Below are 8,385 nucleotides of genomic sequence, written 5' to 3' on the forward strand. Positions count from 1 at the left end.
AATCTGAATCTGTCTACTTCTTTCCATCTCCTCTGGCCTGGTACTATCAGTTCTTGCTTGGGTCACCGTAGCAGCCTCCTGGCTGGTTTCTCTCCGCTCTTTGAGCGGCTTTGGTTGGCTGGAGGGAGGCTGCCTGGTTACAAGTTGCAGCTGGTGAGGCCAGACTGTAGAGTTGAGTCAGAAAACAATAGCAAATACTTATATTGCACTCGTTGTGTTCCAGGCACCTTTCTAAGTGCTTTGCATATAATAACATCTTTAGTACTCAAAACAATCTTCTGAGTCATGTTTTATCCCCATTTTACAGATGAGGAAACTGATGGATAAAGAAGCCAAGTAAATTGCCCAAGGTCATCTAGCCAATGAATAGTGGAACCAGGCTTTAAGCCAAGGTGGTCTGACTCTAGAGTATGTGATTTGAACCCCTCTGTTCTACTTCCTCTAATGAGAGGTTTTATGTGTCATTAAAGAGTATGTTCTATGACCTGAAGAAGCTGACTGAGAAAACCAAAAAAAAAAAAAAAACCAACCAATTGCCATTGAATCAATTGTGACTCATGGCGACCCCATGTGTTTCAGCGGAGAATTGCACTGTATAGGATTTTTAATGGCTGTGACCTTTTGGAAGTAGATCTCCAGGGCTTTCTTCCGAGGCACCTCCGGGTGGATTTGAACCACCAACAAAGCACTGAGAAGAGGCATCATTAAAAGTAAGGAATCCACTAAGTCAATCACACGGCTTTGTAATTATAGACAAGTAAACAAAGCCAAGCAAATGGTTGTTTTTTAACTGAATTGATTTTTGAATGAGCTGAATCAAATTAGTCAAGTAGCTTAAGCGAATAGGCAGTTTCCCTTGGAAGCTGTGTATACTGCTAATTCTGCCCATCTACACCCACATCCTTGGGAAAGTGTCCTTAAGGAACCTCAACTGCTTTAGATAAAGAACTCTTATCTGATATTTCTATATATTTAGACCAGTACATATTTTTATACTTTTTCTCAATGTATAATTCCAGTTTGAATAAGAAGTAGAAGAGTATGAATACCAATCTCTTTCATGACTGTAACAATACCTTGCCTATTCTGAAAAATACCTCCCAAGAGACTTGGATTATACTTAACTCACCTCTTAGGAAATAAAACCTGGAATGTCATTCAGTACATTTCCGGCAGCAATCAGTCAATGAACTACACTAATAAAAAAGATCTCTTCACTCCAGGCAGTTGTCTCTAAGGAGTTGAGAGGAAAAGTACATAACAGAGAAGGCACATATTCCTATGGCATGCTGTGAATGTGACTCTTTTTAGCACTGACCAGGCTATATCATCATGGTTTGATTACTTGGCCATCTCTCCCACTTGACTGTAAGCTCCTCCAGGACAAGAACCATATTTTGCTCAGGACCCCAAGCATGTGGCATAGTCCCTACGAAAGAGTGATCCCTCAATAAATGATTATTGGATAAATGAAGTGGCATTTGATATAGCTGAGCACTCCTTCCCCTCTAAACACTTTTGTCACTTGGCATCTGAGACACTACTCTCTCCTGGCTTCTCTCCTACCCTTCCTGGCTGTTCCTTCTCAGTCTCCCAGGCTTCTACACTCACTCCCTTCTTGAGCATCCAGTCTCATGGATTTAAATGACATCTATAAGTTGATGATTCTCAAAATCTTTATCTTTAGTCTAGACCTCTAACCTGAACTCTAGACTCATACAGCCAATGACCTAATTAAATTTCCATTTAGATGTCTGAACTCGTGCCTAACATATCCAATGCCTAACTCTCAATTTCTGTCTTTAAACTTGCTGTTCTTACAGTCTTCCTGATCTTAGTAAATGACAACTTCATTTTTTCCAAAATCTCAAAGCAAAAATCTAGTCTTATAGCAATATCCAATCTTTCAAACAAGTTTTGTTGACTCTACCTTCAGATTCTATCCCTAATCCAACCACTTCTCACCAGTTCCATTGTTACCATCCTAGTTCAAACCACCATCAATCTCTTGTCTGGAGAATTGCTAAAACCTTCTAACTGGTCTTCCTTTTTTCAACCCTTGCTCTCTATAATCATGTTCGACATAGAAGCTAGGGCGATCCTTTCAAAACTCAAAGCAGACCATGTCACTCCTCTGCTCAAAACCATCCAATGGCTTCAAAACATTTAGAATAAAATTTGAGTTCCTTACAATGCCTTATAGGCCCTGCACGGTCTATCCTGCCTCTACCTCTCAAACTTCAATCTCCAACTAGCCACCTTTCTGCAGCTCACTTTGTTCCAGCTACACTGGCCTCCTTGCTCTTTTCGGTAATACATCAACGATGTTGGAGCCCTGTAGCACAGTGGTTAAGAGCTGTGACTGCTAACCAGAAGGTCAGCATTTCAAATCCACCAGCCACTCCTTGAAAAACCCTTTGAGGCAGTTGTACTCTGTCCTGTAGCATTGCCATGAGTCAGAATTGACTCAATGGCAATGAATTTAGCTTGGTTCTCAACCATGTTATTGTTGCCCAGAATGCTCTTTCCTCATGTCTCCGTTATTTCTTTCAGGTGTATTCTCAAAGCGTTCTTCTTAAGGAAGCCCTTCCCTGACTATCCTATATGAACTAACCCCCACCTCCTCCCACCTCATCCCCTTTTACTCTGCTTTTTCTTTCCATAGCACTTATCATCACGTGACGTGTGGTATATTTGTTTGTTTGTTTAATATTGCCTGTATCCCACCTCCAGGCTAGAAGTGCCGTAAAGGGAGGGACTTTGTTTTATTTACCAGTACCCAACAAAGTGGGCACTCAATGAATATTTCTTGAATAAACGGAGGAATAAAATAATGACAGATTCTTGGAAGCAAATGATAAGTTTTAATTTATACTTGCAGCTGGTGAAATAAATTCCAAATCTCCAGAATACATAAGTTCAAAACACACTCTTTAACTTCGTGACCAGTTAGACCAGACCTTTGGCTCTGCCTTATGCTTTACTGTTTGTCTAATGCCTAGCACAGAGCCTGGGACGTGGAAGGTACCCCATAAATGTTGGGTGAATGAACATATCTTCCTCTTGGAAAGAAAGCCTAGCTATTTCAACTTGTGTCCCCTGGGTTGATATGAGGCAGACTTGTTAAAAGTGATTGTAAAACACTTTACAATTGCTGGACACTAGGGCCATGCTTGGTAGCAGTTGGATTTTTATTTGAATGGAGATGGTTAGTTCAGCTATCTGATTTGTCCACAAGGGCTCCTTCATGTGGCTTTAACAGCTCTTCTCTTATGAGGGAATTCACCTGCTTGCCTTTGCAGAATAGGAGGATAGGGACATTACAGATGAAATCACAGCACTGTTTAAGAGTTAAATCCTGTAAAGCTTTATATTTACACCAAACTAGAGTCATTTGGGAATGATCCAGAATCATAAAGAGGAAACTATTCTAAAATATAAATAAGTTTATGGCTGAGTATCAGGGAAATGCACTTAACATACAAAAATGCTTAATTTTAGAAAATATTTATCAACATTTAAAACGTAAGTTCGTGCCGTTTCCAAAGCATATAATACACATCGATTAGATTGTTTTAATTTCAATGTGTTTCTAATTCCTCAAATGTCATTTCCTTAAAGTTCAACATTTCCTATCTGTAGGATGACCATAAAACAGATTGTTCAAACTAGGACCCCATTACTCTGTGGAGGAATGAGATCTCCATCTGTACCTGCTGGGTGACGGATGGAAGATTAACAGTCCTCTTGATCCCACTGACACCACACGACAGAGGAATGGTAGTGCACTAGCTGTTTCAGTGGATAGTGGGTTTGGTTATAAGATCAACTCCCTACTCAAACCAACTGAAACCTTGGTGGGGGGTGAGTAGTTTTTCCATTGGTTTCTGGCTAGAGTAGTGCAGGTATTGTCAAAAAGATGTTCTGTTATGTTGTTGCTGTTGTTAATAGCTGTTGAGTTGGCTCCAATTCATGACAACCCCATTTACAACAGAAGTAAGCATTGCCTGATCCTGTACCGTCTTCACGATCATTGGTATGCTTGAGTCCATTGTTGCGGCCACTGTGATTTTGAGTGACTTCTGATATAAAGGGGCTTATCTTCCAGCACTATATCAGACAATGATCTGTTGTGATCCATAAAGTTTTCATTGGCTAATGTTTGGAAGTAGATCTCCAGGCCTTTCTTCCTAGTTTGCCTTAGTCTGGAAGTTCCAGAAACTTGTCCACCATGAGTGACCCTGCTAGTATGTGAAATACCAGTGAGATAGCTTCCAGTATCACAGCAACATGCAAGCACCACAGTATGACAAATTGACAGATGAATGGTGGTCTGTTATGTTAGGCTACCCTTTTTTCAGTCCTTTGGTTAGGGAAAAAAGGGTTTTCATGTAGTTTCTTTTTTTTTTTTTTATGTTTGTGCCTATTGTTGACTCTAGATTGGAGGTCTCTGCAGCGCGCTGTCTGGGAAATATGTAAGATAGTAAGGAACCCAGAAAACTCACCGCCATGTTTTTCCTCAAGTACCAAGTTCCCTGTGCAGTCTGCCTTTTTCTGTCCACCTTTCAGAGTCTTCCTATGCTTGTTTATTGTGCTATGTTCAGGGTTTTTTAGTCATGAGAGGGAAGGCCTGGGAGGAATGGGGATACTTCATCGTGTCAGAACCCAGAGTCCCTCTGGTCTATTTCTATACATATTGATATATATTTTCTTTTTTATGTATATTAATATATATTTTACATAAATTGACTCAATCTAAAGTAAATATATACTCTTAGAAGAAACATGATTTAAAGTCATAATCAGTTCATTGGTTTGATTTTTAATCTATAAAAGAGAAAGTTGGACTGCCTGACCTCTAATATCTTTCCAGCTCTGGCAATCTAGGATTCTAAGTGCATTCTAGAAATAGAATGAGTGATGGTTTCAAGCCACTTAGTACACATTTTCAGTCTTCATCATTGCATTAAATCTTCAGAGACAGATCTTGACCTTTAACCAGGCTCTAAGATTTCCTATTTGACAGACAATCCATTCAGCCTTCTTAAGAGGTGAAATTAGTTTCCACATGCAAATCTCTGTGCTCAGTACAAACAGAATGTTTGTGGTTGACAAACTGGAGTATTGATAAAACAATTGTATCTATTAGAAGAATTTGTAATGAAAGAAGCACATAGGTGCAGATCAAAGCTTCAGCTCTGGGAAGTATTTTGGAGAGGACCAGTCATCTTAGTTAAGGCAGCATGAGGTCTGGAAGACATAGACCCGAATGTGAATCCCAATTCACCCACTTCTTACCTGTGTGACCTGGGCAAGTCATTTCACCTTGGATCTCTAAAATGAGAATACTTATCCACTTCACAAAATTGATATATTAATTACAAGAGAAACTATAGATGAAGCTCCATGTATAGTATCTGGAAAAGACAAGCACTCCATAATGGTAGCTAATGATAAAAATTTCCATCATGAAAATAAAAAATCATTATCATCATCGTCTTTAATCTTCTATATAGAAGACAGTGGTTGCTAAGAACGAAGGCTCCTGATCCCAATGGTCTGAATTTAAGTGCCTGGTCCAACACTGTGTGACTTTAAGCAAGTTACTTAGTCCCTTTGTGTCTGTTTCCTCATCTTACGTACAATGGGAATGATAATAGTACCTACCTCATGGGGCTATTGTTAGAAATAAGTAAGATATGGCTGTAAAGTGCTTAGAATCATGCTTGGCATATATCATGTAGTCAATAAACATTAAGATTACTGTTCACTTCTATAAATATAGTGCAATCTGACCACCTGATACTGGAATATCAAGTCAATTCAATCAGTATTCCCTCAAACATGATTTCTGACTGATCTGACTGGCTGCTTCCACATCAGGAATCAGTCATGTTCTTACTTTGTCAGCCATGCAAACACTTGAAATGTCCTAAATTACTCTAGTGAATATAAGACATCTGCTTTCAAATGGGAAACCCTTCAGGCAATCTCCTGGTCTGCTCTTCCTGAGTTTCCTAACCATTTTTAGGTGCCTAGGGCCTGAAGAAAGGAACCCTGGTGGCACAGTGGTTAAGTGCTCGGCTGCTAACCAAAAGGTTGGTGGTTCGGACTTTCCAGCTATTCTGTGGCAGTCTGATTCCGTAAAGATTTACAGCCTTGGAAACACTATGGGGCAATTCTACTCTGTCCCATAGGGTTGCTACGAGTTGGAATCAACTCGATGACAAGAGGTTTGGGTAGGGCCTAGGGGCCTGATTTTGAATTTACCTATTTCTATAAGCTTGCAGAGTTCAGAACCTCAGCTCTAGGTCTCTCCATCAACCTCAAACCCCCATACCTTGAGGAAGATGGAGACTTCTCATCCAGTTCCGTGAAATAATATTAAAGTCCCAAACTGTTTTGAGAATATCCAAAACAAATGGCTTAAACTAGCTCCTGGAAGTGTCTTCTTACGAAAGCAATCCACCACCAACCATACTTAAAATATAATGATCATATTCAAATGTGATAATACAAGTACATTTAGACTCTCATGATGGCAGTGTGAAGTTGTGGCACAATCTTTAAGAAAATAATCTGCAGTTTTTGAAAATATCATGTAGGGCTTTATTAAGTTTTAATGCCCACCATTCTCTTCCCTTTCTTCCTGCACTAGTGGAGCTCTCCCTGCACTTGGCTGCACACTGATGAACAGTCTCACTTGCCTTCCTAGGCCCACTGGGTTAAGAAGCACATCTTCCCTAACCCAGCACAAGATGACTTCATCCATACCAGAGCACACCAGAACATTCCAGAACATTCTTTCCTGGTCTAATCAGCCTCTATACGCACACCTCAGCCCTACTTTTACCCCCTGAGTGGCGAGAAGTGCAGTCTCCACACTACAGTATCCATTTACCTTGGCTTCTTTTTTATCCTCCCACCCCTGCTCTACCATCCATTCACACTCACTTTACTCTCCCAAATCCTCAGTTCAATATTTCCTACAATCTCCTCCACATGTCTTTCTAAGCCACCATACCTCTGGAATGAATTCTAAGACAAGTGTTTCTCAATGATGTGCCACAACTCACATAGTCACCTTTTCACTTTAGCAGTTCCAACCAGGTCACGTGCCTTGGTTGTGCTGAAAAGCTTAGCATATTGCCACATCCCATGTCAGTTGCTCTGGAAGTTTGATAAGATGCACAATTTCAAGTTTTGTGTAATTACAAATTTGAGAAAGGCAATGTTATTTCTTACCTTGATCCTAAAAAAAAAAGTACTTAATATAAAAGCCATCAGATATTTTTCCAATTAATTCAATTTCTTTGAAACTTCAGAAGTGTAACAAAAGTGCCCAAAGAAGAGAAAAGCTATGACAGAGTCATGCTTCATAGAGCTATGATATGCATCAAGATGACAATACGGCAATGCCATTTTTCTTCCCATAATAGCTCATTACATAACAAACAGAAACTCTTGGGCCATTAAATAAGTTCAAAATAAAATGATTTTCCTCAGTTCATCTACAGCATAATGGTAAAAAGTGAAGGCTGTGAATTCAACCTGGGCTCAAAACGACTCTACCACGTTACTTCCCTTTTCTGAAGCCCACATTTCTCATTTGTAAATGGAGATAGTGATAGCACATAGCTTATAGGGTTGCTGTAAAGATTAAATGAGGAAATGTGAAGTGCTTAGCAGAGCGCCTAGATGTCCACTAAGTGTGCCTAGATGTCCACTAAGTGCTAATTATCATTAATACCATTTCACACCTCTGCTGAAATACATCAAGGAAACTTTACAACCATTAAGATTGATACCTCCACTTACTTCTAAATGGATTAAATGTAGCTTTCAAGATTCAACATACTGAAAATCAGACAATTAAAGATTAAAATTTGAAAAAGAAGAGAATACAATCTTATGAAAGAAAGAGTTGATGATACCAGGCGCCTGAAATAAGATGGTTACAACAAATGAATACTGGTTTTAGCTTTAGTTTCAGTGAGCAGGGAAGGCATAAATACTATCATCTTGGTTTTCATAGTCTATGCTGTCTGACTTGCTGAAAGTGAAGAGGACCTGAAGCACTTACTAATGAAGAAAGATTGAAGTTGTCAAGGATTTCATTTTACTTGGATCCACAATCAACAGCCATGGAAGCAGCAGTCAAGAAATCAACAGACGCATTGCATTGGGCAAATGTGCTGCAAAGGACCTCTTCAAAGTGTTGAAGAGCAAAGATGTCACCCTGAAGACTAAGGTGCGCCTGACCCAGGCCATGGTATTTTCAATCACATCGTATGCATGTGAAAGCTGGACAATGAATAAGGAAGACCGAAGAAGAGTTGACGTTTTTGAATTGTGGTGTTGGTGAAGAATATTGAATATACCATG

This window comes from Loxodonta africana, chromosome X, assembly GCF_030014295.1.
Source record: "Loxodonta africana isolate mLoxAfr1 chromosome X, mLoxAfr1.hap2, whole genome shotgun sequence".
Taxonomy (NCBI): Eukaryota; Metazoa; Chordata; class Mammalia; order Proboscidea; family Elephantidae; genus Loxodonta; species Loxodonta africana.